Source organism: Pongo abelii, chromosome 8 (assembly GCF_028885655.2).
Source record: "Pongo abelii isolate AG06213 chromosome 8, NHGRI_mPonAbe1-v2.0_pri, whole genome shotgun sequence".
NCBI classification, from domain to species: domain Eukaryota; kingdom Metazoa; phylum Chordata; class Mammalia; order Primates; family Hominidae; genus Pongo; species Pongo abelii.
This window is the reverse complement of record NC_071993.2, coordinates 51,187,076-51,205,876: the sequence shown is the minus strand read 5'-3', so window position 1 is coordinate 51,205,876 and position 18,801 is coordinate 51,187,076. Positions and strand designations below refer to the sequence as shown.

Sequence of the window (18,801 nt, the reverse complement as noted above, 5' to 3'; positions counted from 1 at the left end):
AACCTCCCACTCCTGATTTTTTTGTGCATTACAAAGCACCATACCTGACATAGTTGATGTGTTCATTTCAAAATAAATAAAGTTGAGGTTTTTCATAGCAATAACACATTAAATGACACTTTCAGTTATGGTGACCATGTGATTGACAAAAATAAATGGAGATCCAGCAACCTGTATCTGAGAAAGAAAATAATCTGATATATTTCCCATAGCCTGTTTTCTAGGATTGGATAAGAGTTCAAGTGCCCCAAGTGAGTACTGAATGTCCAGGATTCTCAAACAGCCTTTATTACCTTAAAATGCCCAATTTGAAAGGCATCCTGAGCTCAGATGGATTTTAAAATCAAGGCAGGTGTCTGTCTTTGCATATCAAAACAGAAGAGCATAATTGGAATATTTGCGACACAAAGAAATAATCGATACTTGAGGTGACAGATACCCCATTTACCCTGATGTGATTATTACACATTGTATGCCTGTATCAAAATATCTCATGCACCCCACAAATATATACACCTACTATGTACCCATGAAAATTATTTAAAAATTTTTAAAAGAAATATCAAAGAAAAAATTAACAGAATTTTAGAAGTAAAAGGGAATTTTCTTCTTGCCTTAAGTAGAATTGGAACAAACAGAAACTGATATTAAATTTGGGACAAAAGGAAATAATTAAACGAAAGAAACATCAAAATATTTCCATGATTTTTAAATGCGTCTTTTCTCTTGTCTCTTTCCCCTCCACACCCTTACCAGAAAAAAACAAACTCTCATCTGGAGAGAGGGGCAAGTGGGACCATAGTTAACCGTCTTCAATTCTCAAATCTCAGATGCAGTGATCAACACTTCCAAGCCAGAGGCAGTGGCTTTACTGTCTAACAAAGAATGGCATTCCCAGCATCATTTCCTGACAGCTTCTGACACTCATCATTGTAATATGGAACTCTGCAATAGGACAGGAAGAGTTAGAGAGACTTAGTCTTCTCTGATCTTCCCCTTTGTTAGCTCCTTGATTTTGGACAAGTTACTAATATGACTCTCTGCTTCTTTGGCTCTAAAATAAGAGCAACCCTACCTATCTGATAACAAATGGAAATGCCTAGAATAACACTAGACAGGCACACAGTATACTGTCAACAACAGTGCATAGTTCATGCAAGTACAGTCAATTCAAGGAATAGAGTTTTGAGAGTCAACAGAGAATATCGTCACAAAATCAAAGAATTTTAGAATCAGAAAGAAACCTTTAGATCATTCTAGTATATTTCCTTCCTGTTTAGGAAGAGGAAACTGAGAATCTTACCATCCATTAGCATCCTTTAATACTTAATGGAAGCACAGACTTAAAATGATAACCATTAAAAACCATAAAGAAGGCCGTTTCTTAAAAAATGGTCCTGACACAGTAAAGTCTCCAGTGGTCAGGGCCAAGCCAGGGCTCAATATATTTCTAGTGGAAGAATGACTTCATAGAAAGACTTTGCCAATAAAAACCTTACAGTTTGTACTTTCTCAGGAGAACTCAAGGTCAGCCCATTGTTTTTAACGTAGGCGTCTGGCCACTTGGCTCCCACTTAACTGGCACTAAAATAGGGGTTCTTTTTTCCAGTGGCTGATTTCCAGTCCTTCCCGTCAGAGTCCCAGTTATTACAACTACATATAAAAATGTCATTTTTTCCCAGTGCTGAATTTTAATCTTTCTAAGTTGGTTCTACTCCCAAGAAGTTAAGAAGTAGTACATGAAGAGAAGCAATGGACATCCGATTTCCTTCTAGGCATGCCATCAGCCATCGAATAATGGAATCTATGAATTGGACCTTATTCCAAACTCCCAGTCCTTGAAGGAATCCCATCTACAACATAAGCAACCTGGTTATGCCATCCCAGAATATATCTGAGTTTAGGCATTCTTGGTGTCACAAAGACATTCTTTCCACTTTCCAATAGCCCTGTTTCACAGAAAGATTTATTTTCCTTTTTCCCTAAAATCTGCCTCTCTAGGACTTCTCCCCATAGTTCCTGGTTCTTCCCCAGAAGCTACAGCTTGTACCCTGATGTATTAATCATAGTTTTTAGTTTTTATATTTTATGATGTTTTGACCTCTTGGGGGACCTAGTTGGGTAAAAGAAACTGACCCCCTCCTCAGGGCTAGCTAATTCCTAAGACAATAAATGACTGGTCTGTGTGAGTGTCTTTCATACACAAACCAGCCAATCCAAAGGCTATACTCCAACTACCTCCTGTATCTAACATATACCAGGCCAATACTTCCCCTGTCCAAAATCAACACAGGACCAGATACCAGACAACTAGGGACAGCCCCTGTGCCCCTAAACCCACTGGCGTCATTCAAACTAGCCAATCTTAAGCTGTTTCCTCTGCCCTGCCACGCCTGTTCCACAGAAAACACAATGAAGACTGGCCCATGCTCTCTCCTCACTCCTCTCCACCTCCTGTCCAACACTGGCCTTCCCCCATGTGGCCCTGGGTGGCCTGCCATGGCCTTCCTCTCGGGAAGTAGAAGCAACGAAAATCTTTCCATCACATTAGCTGCTCAGTCACCTTTATAAATTAAAATCAGTGTGTGTTCCAGCACTTTGGGATGCCAAGGCAGGAGAATTGCTTGAGCTCAGAAGTTCAAGACCAGCCTGGGCAACACAGTAAGAGCCCACCTCTATAAAAAAGAAACAAGATCACAAGGTCAGGAGTTCAAGACCAGCCTGGCCAACATGGTGAAACCCCATCTCTACTAAAGATACAAAAAAATTAGCTGGGTGTGGTGGTGCATGCCTGTAATCCCAGCTACTTGGGAGGCTGAGGCAGGAGAATTGCTTGAACCCAGGAGGCGGAGGTTGCACTGAGCCAAGTTTGTGCCATTGCACTCCGCTCATTGCAATAAGCGGGGATGGCACCACTGTACTCCAGCCTAGGCAACAAGGTGAGATTCCATCTCCAAAAAAAATCCAACAACAGGGCTGGGTGTGGTGGCTCATGCCTGTAATCTCAGCACTTTGGGAGGCCAAGGGGGGCAGATCACAAGGTCAGGAGATCAAGACCATCCTGGCTAACACAGTGAAACCCCGTCTCTACTAAAAATACAAAAAATTAGCCGGGTGTGGTGGTGGGCACCTGTAGTCCCAACTACTCGGGAGGCTGAGGCAGGAGAATGGCGTGAACCTGAGTGGCAGAGCTTGCAGTGAGCTGAGATTGCGCCACTGCACTGTAGCCTGGGCAACAGAGTGAGACTCCATCTAAAAAATATAAAATAAAATAAAATAATAAAATAAAATAAAATAAAATAATAAAATAAAATAAAATAAAATAAATAAAATAAAATAAAATAAAATAAAATAAATAAATTAAATAAAATAAATAAAATAAAATAAAATAAAATAAAATAAAATAAAATAAAAAACACCACCACCAACAACAACAAAAAAGAAACAAAATTAGCCAGCTGTGGTGCTGCGGGCCTGTAGTCCTAGCTACTTGTAAGGCTGAGGTGGGAGGACTGCTTGAGCCTGGGAGGTCAAAGATACAGTGAGCCATGATGGAGCCACTGCACTCCAGTCTGGGTGGCAGAGTGAGACTCTGTCTCAAAAAATAAATAAATACCTAAATAAATAAAATTGATGTGTGTGATCAGTGAGATGCCTGAAAGCCCATTGAAAGCAGTTACCCAGTCCCTTCCAAAGCTTTTTTCTGTGCCCCTAACCGTATCCTTTATCACCTCCCTCAAGACTCTAGAGGATCTCTAATGCATCCAGCTCAAAGAGTCGGCTGTTCAGAACCGGGCCCGGTCCTTCATATAGGATCTGAGTATGTTAGAATACTAAGGCATTCTCAGCTTTGCCAACCTGGGCAATATGCTTTTATCCATTTAGCCATTATCTTTTTCAATAGCTCATTCACACCACTGATTAAAGCGAAGCTTGATTTTTAACAAAAACCTTCACTCTGTTTCACACGCACATTTGTTAAGCCAAATTTCCCCAATCCTTTCTTGCACAGCTGATTGTTTAAATGTTAAAATTCATCATTATCTTGATTAAATGTGCAGTTTCCTACAAAGACTAGATAACTCTACTATAGTATTTATTATTGTTATTATTTTAGAGACAGAGTCTCACTATGTTGCCCAGGGTGGTATCGAACTCCTGGCCTCAAGCAATCCTTCTGACTTGGACTCCCAAAGTGCTAGACTGCAGGCATAAGCCACCATGCTGGCCATATTTATTATCCATATTTCTTATTCTTAATAACAACTATGATGACAGTAATAATAGCTAAAAGGTATTGGGTGCTACTATGGTAAGTATTTGACATGTCCTATCCTATTAAGTTCTATTCTAGGTACTAATACTATCCCAATTTCTAGATAAGAACATTGAGAATTTTAGAGACTAAGTGTAACTAGCTCGAGATTGTATGAATTACTGTTAGAACAGGGATTCAAATGCAGGCTTAAATGCGCATCTTGTTAATTGTGTCTTATTTTAGTTGTTTATGCTTGGATCTCCCAGTTAAAATTGTAGAATCCCCAATATGATATGTACCCACTCCCGAGGATCTAAATTGTGAGTGCTCAGATATTTGTTTTCATTGGATTCTACATTAAATGTTGGTAGTTTCATCAATCTTGGTGGCTATTCCACCTGGGTTTCCACAAGTGTCTTCTTTGTCTTCATGCAGCCATTAATAAATATTTTGAAAGATATGAAGCCCTGAAACATTCCCCTGAGACCCTCTGCTCTTTGGGATAATATTGGTGACTTTTGATATATGGTTGTTCACAAGCTATGGATCTTTCTAACTAGATTTCTTCCTTTGACATTTCTCCTTACATATAACAAATGCTTCCTGAGTGTCAGCTGTCATTATTGTCATTATTTCCACTTGAACACTCACATGCTACCATGAGAGAATTTTTCAAATGATTTATTAAATCATAATTACATCAAGTTTATAGCCATCTACTACTCTAACAGTAATCACTTTATCAAAGAATTAAAAAACAGAGGAAAGGAGTATGCTTCCTTTTCTTTGTTCACCAATGCAGGCTCAAAAGAATCCACCATTTTCTATTCTGAGCACTCTCTACTGCATTTAATAATGTATTACTCAGATTGATGCAGATTATGATTAAATTCACAAGAATAATTTTTCCACATTCTAATGAAGGCACACTCCAATGGTGCTTTGCAATTTACAAAATAGTAAATACTCCAATAGTGCCTTGCACTATTATACTCCAATAGTACTTTGCAATTGACCCACAAGAAATCTTTCAGAAAATGTGAGGGTGTAATGACTCCCTTGCTTAAAGGGGTCATTTACTGTGCCTCCTTGATTCAAAAGATAAAAGCAATAATAGATATTTGCATGCACAAGATTTTACATTCTTTTCAATATTCTTATACCTGTGACTTTTGATCTGGAAAATCTCTCCTAAAGTTATCTTTTAACTGCAGCATTCAACATGGAAAAGATTGCAGAAAGCCTTCCAAGAGCTATAAAAATAGAATTTGTAACATTTGGTTTGTGGGGAGGGCTGTGTGTTTACCAGCTTTAAGGTAGAGTGGTGCGCAGTAGCTCTATGCATTTCCTCACGGGGCATGGTTTCAAAGCCCTTCCTTCCTGTGCTCCTCCAAACCTGTTTACAACAGTCTCTCTCCTCCACAGTACTTGCCACAGGTAGTTAAGTGTGAATAATGACAACCAAAAAAAAAAGAAACAAAACTAAACTCCCATCACTACAGAAAAACAAGTTAGACCTCTGGGGGAGAAGCTCACAAGGACTAATTATATTGTAGGGGTTGATATCTCCATTTCCCTTTCCAGCAGTTTTGCAAATACATTTTTCCACAGTTTTAAAGAAATGTAAGAATTCCCAAGTTCCACAACCAGAAAATCCTGAGTCTCTGATAGCTGAATAGTGGATGAAGCTCCACTGTTTACTTAGCAGGAGAAAAAAAAAGAACGATAGAGAAGTCCAGATAAAGTGCAGGAATCTGACATCCTCTTGTGCTGAACAATGGTGAGAAGAATATCCCAGCTTCTTCTTCTTCTTTTTTTTTTTTTGTCCATGTGGAAAACATATACTGAAACAACAGTTCAGTATGCGGTTTATTATTATTTCACACCTGTACCTAAGAGTTAATCGGGCAATTCTCTTCTGTGTCAATGTGATTACTTCCTTCAGTAATGGGCTAAGACCTGGAACACAGATTACTAAGCATTTCCATCCCAACAACTCCACTCCATCCCCTACTCCACTGTCACTCCAGAGAACTTTCTCTAAGACACTGCATAATTTTCTCAGCCAGGAAACACCTCAATATTACCACATATTCATTTACTGAAAAGTTGATTAAAACATTAAAATATAATTAGCAAAACTGAAGGTTTTCTTTGCAATAACATTCGGTATTTCACGGCTGATTAATTCACATTCCTGTACTCCTTTGTAGGGTCAACCATACCAAGTCAGTCAAGTCGAAAGCTGTGGGGGGAGGTGTTTGTCTTCTGAGAGAATCCTCCCCATGAAATCTCCCACAATGCCTGTCACTGGTACCTAAAATTACACCATTAGAGATTCAGTCTTCTGGTTCTGGAGGCATTTTAATCCCTGGGGGTCCTATTAAAATGCAAAAACTCCGAGAAGAATAATAGCATTGAAAGCTATTATTAACTGACAGCAAGGAGGCCCTAGGGAATTGGACATGGGATCGGGATCGAGCCTGAGGAACAACTCCAGGAAATCGGGGTACAAGCAGAGGGAAGGTAAGATGGCAGCAAAAATAAACTTTATCTACTTCGCCATTTTGCAGGGGCAAGGCAGCCCCACTTCTGATATTCTGTACACTAAGGAAATTCCATTCAAGGTGAGATGATAGACACAGTGAGAGCAATTTATTTTCGGTTGTGCTAAAGGAGAAAATCAACAGTGACACAGAATAGTATTTATGCAGAACTCTGACTTCAGTGCAGCATGTTTAATCAGCATGTTGCCCCTGTCTGCTAGTGCCTTGAAGTACTCACTTGGGCTTGTCAAGGGTCTAAATCATATGATTATAAGCTCATGTTCTTCTATTCTCTCATCCTCTTTAGAGACAGCAATATGGAACTTTTCTTTCTCTGCTTGCTTTTAAAATTGTACTTTTCACAAACACTGGGAATGTTTATGTAGAAAATGTGGAAGTGACTTAAACTAATAAGATGTCACCAGAAGAGAAGAACTAGGAGTCTACGGAAGCTGACTTTGTAGATTTCAGAAAATCTGCCTGTATCTGATAAGGTGCTGATAGGCAGCAGCAGAAGTTGGTTCCAGAGCCGTTTCTCTCCCTCTCAGAGATGCTTCCTACCTTGAAAAGTCATATGGACAGTAAAAGCTTTAAAATGCCAGGAAAGATTGAATTTCTGTTATTATTGTGTGGTGGTGATATGTGTATATGTGTGTATATGCATATGTACGTGTATGTGTATTGAAAAATGTAAATGCACAGTGGGAAAAATTGCAGTGGGAGATTAGATTTCCCCTAGAAAGACAACGTAAAACATTTAAAGGTGTTATGACTCTAGGGAGAAAAGAATAGGTTAAGGCAATAAGTTTCTACACTTTTCTTATGTACCTGAAACAAAAAGTTATGGAGGTATTTTGGGTGTTTTATTATCATTGCCATTGTTGTCTTTTTATAGTTTACAGACGGAACAATTTAACCCAAACTTAGATCCACCTCAAAGAACATCAAAGCCCAAGGCTTCTCAGTGAAGGCTGCCCAGGGTCAAGTCAGAGAACCAGGATTACAAATTGCTTCTGGCCAGAAGGAGAGAAGTATGGTGCAGAAAACAAATTCCTAGGGAAACAAAGTGAGTAGGCCTTTAGAAAACTGTAGATTTAAGAAGACAGAATAGATGCATTTCTTTAAATCATGGTGTCTTCACCATAAGCGAATAACTGTGTAACTGTACTTCATTAAGGATGAGTTGATGGTTATAATATTTTAACAAAGCGTTACACTTTTGTAGAGGAAGTTTAATCAAGGGTGTCTTTACTCTGTCACTCATCTCAGTTATCTGAGCTTGATGTAATATCTGTATCTCCACTTGCGTGCATTATACCATAACTGGCCTTCATCAAACAGGATGTGCTCCATTTCTAATGCTCCAGAAGCACAAAACACAAAACTCAGAAATATCTGAGAAAAATCCAGCAAAACCCTCGCCAATATAAAGATATAGAAGACTGCACACTACAAGAAAAAACAGAAAATGAATATCCTTCAAACCACAGGTCAACAGCTTCATCTACATGCATCTGCAAAACAGCAGCTTATTTTCCCCCTGACCAGCATTTAGTGGCCTTCTTTTATGCTCTACTCTTTCCAGGGTAAGGAAGGAGGAGCAAAGACCCATAGGAATCTCCTTAAGTTGCCTTCCATAGCCACTTCTGAAAGAAGTAAATAAGGATTGCAGTGACAATTGGCGATTGTCAATATTTTGATCACAGATATGGAGGAGCATGAGAATGTACATGCGTGTTGGGTGTGTTTTATAATTTTAAAGTCAGTATCACTGGTTGCTGATAACAGTCACAACCATTCATCCAATCAACAAATACTGATTACCTGTTAGGTGCCAAGGAATGTCCTATTAAGAAAAAATAAATGAGAGTTTCTGCCGTTTAGTCTAGGCTAGGAAATAATTCCATAAAATAATTACTGGGGCCAGGCGTGGTGGCTCACATTTGTAATTCCAGCACTTTGGGAGGCCAAGGTGGCTGGATCACCTGAGGTCAAGAGCTTGAGAGCAGCCTGGTCAATATGGTGAAACCTCATCTCTACTAAAAATACAAAAATTGGCAGAAGAATCGCTTGAACGAGGGAGGTGGAGGTTGCAGTGAGCTGAGATCATGCCACTGCACTCCAGCCTGGCTAACAAAGCGACACTCCTTCTCAAATAATAATAATAATTGTTGTTATTATTATTATTACTGGCCAGGCATGGTGGCTCACACCTATAATCTCAGCATTCTGGGATGCCAAGGCAGGAGAATCACTTGAGGCCAGGAATTTGAGACCTGCCTGGGCAACATAGAAAAACCTCATGTCTACAAACATTTTTAAAAAATTAGCTGGGTATAAAAGACGTGAACCAGCAGGAGTTCATCAGAGCTCTGGCAGCCTTTCTCAAAAAGTCTGGGAAGCTGAAAGTCACCGAATGGGTGGACACCATCAAGCTGGGCAAGCACAAAGAGCTTGCTCCCTACGATAAGAACTGGTTCTACATGTGAGCTGCTTCCACCGCGTGGCACCTGTACCTCTTGGGTGGTGCTGGGGTTGGCTCTATGACCAAGATCTACAGGGGCCATCAGAGAAACAGCATCATGCTCAGCCACTTCAGCTAAGGCTCCAAGAGTGTGGCCCGCCGGGTCCCCCAAGCCCTGGAGGGGCTGAAAATGGTGGAAAAGGACCAAGATGCAAGCTGAAACCTCAGGGAGAGAAAGATCTGGGCAGAATTGCTGGACAGATGGCAGCTGCCAACAAGAAGCATTAGAACAAACCATGCTGGGTTAATAAATTGCCTCATTCGAAAAAAAAAAAATTAGCTGGATGCGACCAAGCATGGTGGCTCACAACTGTAATCCCAGCACTTTGGGAAGCCGAGGTGGGCACCTCGGTCAGGAGTTTGAGACCTGAGGTCAGGAGTTTGAGACCAGCCTGCCTGACATGGTGAAACCCCATCTCTACTAAAAATACAAAATTAGCTGGGCATGGTGGCAGGTGCCTGTAATCCCAGCTACTTGGGAGGCTGAGGCAGGAGAATCACTTGAACCCAGGAGGCAGAGGCTGCGGTGAGCTGGGATGGTACCACTGCACTCCAGCCTGGGCAACAGTGTGAGACTTTGTCTAAAAAAAAAAAACCAGGTGCAGTGGCTCATGCCTGTAATCCCAGCACATTGGGAGGCCAAGGCGGGTGGATCATAAGGTCAGGAGACCAAGACCATCCTGGCCAACATGGTGAAACCCTGTCTCTACTAAAAAAAAAAATACAAAAATTAGCTAGGCGTGGTGGTGTGTGACTGTAATCCCAGCTACTCAGGAGGCTGAGGCAAGAGAATCACTTGAACCCGGGAGGCGGAGGTTGCAATGAGCCAAGATCACACCACTGCACTCCAGCCTGGCGACAAAGCAAGACTCTGTCTCAAAAAAAAAAAAAAAAAAAAATTAGCTCGGTGTGGTGGCAGGTGCCTGTAATCCCAGCTACTCCGGAGGCTGAGGGAGGAGAATCACTTGAACCCATGAGGCAAAGGCTGCAGTGAGCGGGGATGGCACCACTGTACTCCAGCCTGCGCAACAGAGTGAGACTGTCTCAACAAAAAAAAAAAAAAAAAAAAAAAGGCCGGCCACGGTGGCTCACACCTGTAATCCCAGCACTTTGGAAGGCTGAGGCAGGCGGATCACGAGGTCAAGAGATCAAGACCATCCTGGCCAACATGGTGAAACCCTGTCTATACTAAAAAAAAAATACAAAAATTAGCTGGGCATGGTGGCATGTGCCTGTAATCCCAGCTACTCAGGAGGCTGAGGCAGGAGAATCGCTTGAACCCAGGAAGCGGAGGTTGCAGTGAGCCGAGATCATGCCAATGCACTCCAGTCTAGCAACAGAGTGAGACTCTGTCTCAGAAAAAAAAAGGAAAAAGAAAAAGAAAAAGAAAAAAAAAGTAGCTGGGTGTGGTGGCAAGTGCCTGTAATCCCAGCTACTCGGGGGGCTGAGGCAGGAGAATTGCTTGAACCTGGCAGGCGGAGGTTGCAGTGAGCTGACATTGGCCACTGCACTCCAGCTTGGTGAGAGAGTGAGACTCTGTCTCAAAAAAAAAAAAAAAAAAAAATTAGCTGGGTGTGGTGGCTTGTGCCTACACTCTCAGCTACCTAGGAGGCTGGAGCGGGAGGATCGCTAAAACCCAGGAGTTCAAAGTTATTGTGACTGTGATGACATCACTGCATTCCAGCCTGGGCAACAGAGCAAGAGCCTGTTGGGTGGCACTGGGGGTGCTGTGCCTCACCCAGAGCCTCACCCAGAGCCTTCTGGGGTGGTGGATAGGTGAGGACCTCATCGAGGTAGGGGTTGGGCCGTGGGGAAGGGAGAGTGGCGGGGTAGCTGAGGGAAGCTCGTGAGCCAATCAGCGCACAATGCGCCAGAGTGTGGGTGTGGACTGAAGGAAGAAGCGAAAAACTGCAACGGTGCCTCAACAGTACCTCTGAAATTTCACCGGCTCCTGAGCAGGCTGGGGGTCTGGCAGGGTTTTGACATAGATTGTCAAGATTGTTTCAATTATACACTTGGAGTTATTGAGGCTGAGAGAGGTGAAGCACCTTGCCTAAGGTCATACAGCCAGTGCTTGAGCCCAGGTGAGTCATAGCTAGATGATCTCACCAACCTCTCCCACCCCTCTGCATAGGAGATCAGCTAGTTCTGGAGGAGGATTATAATGAGACCTACATTTTAAGTGAGCAAGAAATTCTTGAATTTGCCCGGGAGATTGGTATTGATCCCATCAAGGAACCAGAACTGATGTGGCTGGCGTGGGAGGGCATTGTGGCCCCACTGCCTGGGGAGTGGAAACTATGCCAGGACATGGGGGGTGACAAATATTTTTTCAACTTTGCCAACAGGCAGTCTATGTGGGACCATCCACATGACAAACACTATCAGAACTTGGTGATCCGAGAGTGGGCAAAGCTGTCAGCTCTGGGGTCGTTAAGAAGAAGAAGAAAAAGAAAAAGGAAAAGAAAGATAAGAGGGACAAAAAGACCCCCAAAAGTCCCCTGGCCCTGGGTTCCTCGTTAGCCCCAGTTCATGTTCCTCTTGGGGCCTGGCTCCTTTAAGAGGTCTTGTTAGAAATACCAAAATTGTTAGAAATTGATCATCAGTGCTGTGAAGAAAAGTCAGTACAGAGACAAAAGATCTCTCAGCAAGGCAATCTTTACTTTCTGCAGAAAGGGTGCTCAATCACAGATGGAACAATGGCAAAAGCACACCTGAACAAAGGAAAAGCAGACATATTTATCCCTTACACATTTGGGTTGTCCTTACTGCTGTGTCCTGCATCCATTGGCTGGAGCGGAACCTCACACTCTTAAACTGATACCCGATTTGCTAATAGCCTAAAACTTCCTAAATAGGTAAGTGCAGGGACGAACAAAGAAGTTGTTTACAAAAAGTTTAAGGAAGCCATAACATTTCCAAATAAAGAAGGGGCATAGGCTGTGAGCTGGAACGTGCCTGTGAGCATGTCCAACGGTTACATAGAATAGGGTTTAACAAAGCAAGGAGGCTTGAAGAAAGTTAGTCTTTAAAAGAAACTATTATTTCTAACACTTATGATTTATTCTTTAACAAGAAGGGAAACTTTGAAGAGGAAACATTTTACTTTCTACAATTCCCAATTTATAGTTTCAAACTTGCTTAGCATGTCTTGACTTAGTTGTTTTGATTAACTCCTGGATGTATGGTACAACATAATACCTAAGAAGAAGGATTATACTTACTATAGTTGTTAAGGAGGTAAGAATTGAGGCTATGTGTTTTTTTTCTTTTTCTTCTTTTTCTGGTTGATGAAATGCCAGGGTAAAAGGGATAGCCAATTGAATTAGAGCATAAGTACTGCTCTAATTATTTGGCAGAGTGTCCAGTGAAGGTCCTCCATAATACCACCATACATCCAATCAGGGATGAATAAGGGCAGACTGATGGGCCAACTCTTGGAAGTGCCTGACTTCACTGCATGCTGTTAAGTCTCCAAGGAACATGAAATTTTTCCTCTTGTTGGAGATATGAGGTAAAATTGGTCTTGGAAGATGGAGGCTGGATGGCCCTTGGGGGCTGACCCGCAGGGTATTGAAATTCAGGAAATAGCAGAGAAAGAACTTGGCACAATTTTTTATTCCAGGCAGTGGAATCTTGAAAGAGAGCTACCATGCACTCCATGTCCACTTGATTTGGGGACCATCCTAGTGGAAACGGAACAACCTGGGCCTCTGGCCTACCATGCGTACAAGCGTAATAGTTGCTGTTGTTTAAAGTGTGAATGGAATATTTAATCCACTCTAACTAGGCATTTACATCTTTATACCCTGTTTTAATGGCTATGGTTTGCCTTCGGTCTCCTATTTGTACTACTGAGATCTTGGTTTTGCCATTGGGCATGTGGTGAGGCATAGTTTGATTTTGTAAGTTTGAGAAAGGGGCAGTTGTAGGAGGTGGAGAAGGGAGAACAAAGCGCATCTTAAAGAAGCCTATAGGATCCTTTCCAGTGACCTCTTCTCCTAAACCAAAGAAACGCTCTAAAGTGGGGTTAGAGTTGTTAGTGGTAGGAATAGTAATGGATACAGGCACTGGGTTAGGAAAGAAAAGGAAAAGATAGATAGACTAAGCTTTTCTTAGCTTTAATTTGGTAGGGCTTGATCCAGGAACAATGGCCCATGATTCTGATGATAATGGTGCTTGCTTGACTTGGGTGTAATGTGTACATTCCGTTTCCACTGTGCGAACAGCAGTCTCGGTGATTAGCAGCACGAGGTAGGGTCCTTCCTGGTCTGGCTTGAGTTTCCCTTCTTTCCACGCTTTGATGAGAACGTGATCCTCTGGCTGGTGCTGGTTTACCGGAAATTTTAGGGGTGGTGCCTGTGCTAAAAGACTTTTAGTTTTGAGGAAAGTGGAAGATAAACCAAGTATATAATTTCTGAGAAACTGACCTTTTGTTTTAAGTGTGGGGACATCAGCAAGAACATACATTGGGGAAACAACGGTCTCTTCAATAAATAGTGCTGGAAAAACTCAATATCTATATGCAGAAGAATGAAAGTAAAACCCCTATCTCCCACTATATACAAAAATCAAATCAAAATAAATTAAAGACTTAAATCCATGACCTCAAACTATGAAACTACTACAAGAAAACATTGGGGAAACTCTCCAGGACATTGGTTTAGGCAAAGATTTATTGAGTAATAACTCAAAAGCATGGGTAACCAAAGCAAATATGGACAAATGAGATTACATCAAGTTAAAAAGCTTCTGCACAGCAAAGGAAACAGTCAACAAACTGAAGAGACAACCGTCAGAATGGGAGAGAATATTTACAAAAGATTAATAACCAGAATATATAAGGAGCTCAAACAACTCAACAGGAAAAATATCTAATAATCCCATTAAAAGTGGGCCAAGCATCTGAATAGGCATTTCTCAAAAGAAGACATACAGATGGCAAACAGACATATGAAAAGTTGCTCAGCATCATTGATCATCAGAGAAATATAAATCAAAATACAATGAGATATCATCTCATCCCAGTTAAAATGGCTTTTATCCAAAAGATAGGCAATAACAAATGCTGTCAAGGGTGTGGAGAAAAGGGAACCCTCCATACACTGCTGGTGGGAATGTAAATTAGTACAGCCACTAAGGAGAACAGTTTGGAGCTTCCTCTAAAAACTAAAAATAGAACTACCATAACATCCAGCAATCCCACTGCTAGGTATATATCCAAAAGAAATTAGTATATTGAAGAGATATATGTACACCCATGTTTATTGCAGAACTCTCCACAATAGCCAAAATTTGGAAGCAGCCTAAGTGTCCATCAACAGATGAATGGATAAAGAAAATGTGGTACATAATGACAATGCAGTACTATAAAAAAGAATAAAAAGCCATAAAAAAATGAGATCCTGTCATTTGCAATAACATGGATGGAACTAGAGGACATTACATTAAGTGAAATAAGCCAAACACAGATAGTCAAACTCCACATGTTATCCCTAATTTGTGGGAGCTAAAAATTAAGACAATTGAATTCACAGAGATAGAAAGTAGAACGTTGGTTACCAGAGGTATGAAGAGTAGTGGAGTGGGGGCGGGGGAGTGAGGATGGTTAATGGGGACAAAAATATAGTTAGATGGAATAAATAAGATCTGGTATTTGATAGCGCAACAAGGTGCTTACAATCAACAATAATTTACTGTACATTTTAAAATAAACAAAAGAGTATAATTGGAATGTTTGTAACACAAAGAAATGATAAATGCTTGAATTTATTTATTTCTTACCCATTTACCCTAGTGTGATTCTTACACATTGCATGCCTGTATCAAAATAGCTCATGTACTACATAAATATATATATCTACTATGTATCCATAAAAATTAAAATTTTTAATTTTAATTTTAAAATAAGAAAAACAAAATCAAAACCCCAAACCAAAAAAAATCAAATAGCCCTCAGAGAGATTACTTGTTACTGCTATTTACTTCTGGGTGAACTGGTTTATCAGATCACCTGGCTCAGAATATGCATTCAACTATTTGTTGAAATAATTAATGAATCATTTATCTGTCCAGATGGATTTAGGCAGAATTAGAGCACTTGGCACAGAAAATAAATTTCAGCATTCACAGGCAGAGCCGCTAAGGTGTGAATGTGTTTCCCAAAAGTTAGAAACTTGTGTTAGAAACTTAATCCTCAATGTAACAGTATTGGGAGGTGGGTTCTAATAAGAGGTGACTGGGTCATGAGGACAGAGCCCTCATGAATGAATCAATGTCATTATCATGGGAATGGGTTTGTTATTGCAAGAGTGGGTTGTTATAAAGTGAGTCCAGCTCCTGGAGCCTTTCTCTGTCTCATTGGCTCATTTGCCCTTCCACTATGTTAGGATACAGCAAGAAGGTCCTCACCAGATGCCAGTGCGATGCTCCCGGACTACCCAGCCTCCAGAACTAAATTTATTTTCTTTATAAATAACCCAGTCTGTGGTATTCTGTTATAGCAACAGAAAGCGAACTAAGACAAAGGCTCTCAAAGAAGATGTAAGAGGTATATAGCTAACCTACTTTGTAATTTTGCCTTATCAGGGAATTAAAACAAAAATCCTCACATGAAATGATTCAGTACTTTTCAGATAGAATGTAATTCGCTTGAGTTTGCTTTTTTAAAAAATCAGCAGAAATCAATTTTATGTTCCTTTTGGTAATCATTTAGTATAATATGTGCTGCTTAATTATAATCATGTAGATATACAGATGAGTATTATAGCTAAGACTTATGACATACATTTCCCTCTCAATAGCTGCTAAGAAGACCGCAGCAGCCTTCATAAGTTGTATCTTCCCCTTTACTGAAGAATCACCAGTCACCTACAGTTGCACAGCAAGCATGGAAAAATAACTGAAATTTTGATGTGCCATTTCTCACTTCTTTAAGAACCCTCCTTCAAATTCCTGAATAAAGCTGCTAACTAAGACAAATGAATTTTAAAAGTGAGCCACTTATTTTTATGAATGAATGACAGAGAAGAGAAATAGGATTTGTAAAGTGACTGGAAAGTGATAATTATAGTTAATTAATATTTTTTTCTTCCAAAATTTCAGGTTTGAGACTTAAATACATCTCTACTAAAAGGGAAATGGATAAAAAGGTAAAGTAACAGGGCCCAGTTACCCCTTCTAGTCTCTGCTTGAGGTTGGCAGGGCTTTGGAAATTTGGCGGGACTGAATTTCAACGCAAGAATAATCACCAGGTGACAGATTAATAATAAGAAAGAGGGAAGGTGCACAAATGCAAGGCAGTCTAGAAATGAGAAAACACGGCTCTCAGCTGGACATAGTGGTTCACACCTGTAATCCCAACACTTCTGAGAGGCCAAGGTGGGAGAATAGCTAGAGGCCAGGAATTCAAGACCAGCCTGGGCAACATAGCAAGACCCAGTCTCTACAAAAACATTTAAAAATTAGCAGGACCTGGTGGCGTGCACTTGTAGTCCCAGCTACTCAGGAGACTGAGGAAGGGGGATTGCTTGAGCCTAGGATTTGGAGACAACAGTGAGCTATGATTGCACCACTGCACTCCAGCCTGGGCGACAGAGTGAGACCCTGTCTTGGAAAAAACAAAACAAAACAAAAAAACAGCTTTTAAGTGAGCAATATGGCCAAGCAACTTTTCTTCTTGAGGAGCAATAACTCAATTCCTGACCAATGTCTGCCAGATGCTGACTGCCAGGCTGGTTTCGGATACTTTGTATTCTGTCAGATGAGAACACTTGTTTACCTTCCAGGACTGACCTGAGCATGAGGTGAGGTTTCTCCCTGATTTCCACTAATTTATACACACTAAAAACCGTAGATTTTTCTAGCATGGATGGGTTTAAATTCTATTGTCTATTTCTGCTATGTTGTTGTCATGGCAGCCTTCCCATTATAAACCTGGGCACTCAGGGAAGGGGTTGCTTACATCTGGAAGGAGAAGTGTATTAAACTGGACAAGTGAGGAATGAGTCTGTACTGGGCAGAGTGGTGTGGGAAGAAGTGGGGGTGGCCAAGGGGCCGGAGGCAGGGAACAGCTGTGAGTATCCTCCCACAGAGAGATGGACATTTTTAGACTTCCTTTCTTCAGAAAGTCCATTTCTCAGCACTACCAAGGCTCTCCACCACTCATCCTATAAAACCCAACTGCCACAGCTCACCCTTGGACCTCCTCCACAAACACCCCTTCCCTTTCCACTACAGCCATTTCTGTTTAGTCCCTCAGAAACCCTCTACTTCAGCCAAACCTATGTGCTCACTGGCCCCCAAACATTGTTTGCCTCTTGCTACAGCCAAGTTTTGGTCCACATTCGACCCAAGTGACTTTCACAGCTTCTCTCTGCCCTTCACTTTCTAAACACAGAGAATAATTCACCCCCTTCAGGAAGCCCAGCTCACCTATTCACAACACATACCACTGTCCCTCACTGGGGACTATGAAGGCACCTGCCATATGAAATTGTGTTATTTACAGACACCCCATACCACTTTGTCTTCTTAGGCAGGACCAGAAACTGTGCACCAAATCTGAGTTTCCGAGATGTCAATGTGCCTGTCCCTAAGTGTGAAAATACATCTGCCTTCTGAGTATCTATTGCAATACATTCAAGGACAAATAGTGACCACTTTTCAATTAGCCATGACTTTAGAATGCCCACTTCAGGGCTTCTGTCCACTGGATGCCACACTCTTCCCCAAGGCTCACAGGGCTGTATCTTTATCATTCAGGATGACCTTCAAAGAGCACCCCCTTATGAAAGTTTTATCTTGCTTTCAAGCCTAAAGAAATTTCCCAGTCATTTAAACTGATATCACACCGTTTTGTTTTCATTATAACACCCATGATTTCTTATGTACTATTGCATTCTTTCTTTCTTTTTCTTTTTCTTTTTTTTTTTTTTTTTTTTTTTTTGAGACAGAGTCTTGCTCTGTCTTCCAGGCTGGAGTGCCTTGCTGCTGTCTAGGCTCACTGCAACCTCCACTTCCCTGGTTCAAGCAATTATCCTTTCTCAGCCTCCTGAGTAGCTGGGACTACAGGCGCACGCCATCACACCTGTCTGATTTTTGTATTTTTAGTAGAGACAGGGTTTCACCATATTGGTCAGGCTGGTCTCAAACTCCTGACTTCAGGTGATCCACCTGCCTCGAGCTCCCAAAGTGCTGGGATTACAGGCGTGAGCCACTGCACCCTGCCCATTATTTCTTTATTATCTCTGTTTCTGCACTGGAGTGGAAGACTCATAAAAGTAGCTGTCTGTCCTGCTTACTACTTGTCCCTGGAATAATGCCTGGTACATATTGCATAATCAATAAGTATCTGTTGGCAAACCAGTGAATTCACATTCTAAGAATGCAGTTGTGATTTTTCTTTAATTATTCCACTCCTCATTTACAAATGAAAGAACTACCTAGTAGCATGGGAAGTTTTCTAATTTACT

General features: G+C 41.1%; 1 long non-coding RNA gene and 2 pseudogenes across 2 annotated transcripts in view; all 3 read left to right on the top strand.

The window, feature by feature from the left end:
• LOC100456511 (ras suppressor protein 1-like) overlaps positions 1-6,530 on the top strand; it is a 202,065-nt pseudogene extending 195,535 nt beyond the window's left edge.
• A 193-nt stretch (positions 6,531-6,723) lies between these two features.
• Positions 6,724-9,604, top strand: LOC134759392 (small ribosomal subunit protein eS19-like; annotated as a pseudogene).
• An 889-nt stretch (positions 9,605-10,493) lies between these two features.
• LOC112135133 (uncharacterized) overlaps positions 10,494-18,801 on the top strand; it is a 61,676-nt gene continuing 53,368 nt past the window's right edge. Inside the window, exons 1-4 of one of the 2 annotated variants that reach the window (XR_010141511.1) lie at positions 10,494-11,121; positions 16,132-16,321; positions 16,433-16,479; positions 17,047-17,133. This is a non-coding gene — a long non-coding RNA (uncharacterized LOC112135133). The remainder of the gene's footprint in view (positions 11,122-16,131; positions 16,322-16,432; positions 16,480-17,046; positions 17,134-18,801) is intronic. The other variant, XR_010141510.1, reaches the window with a different exon arrangement.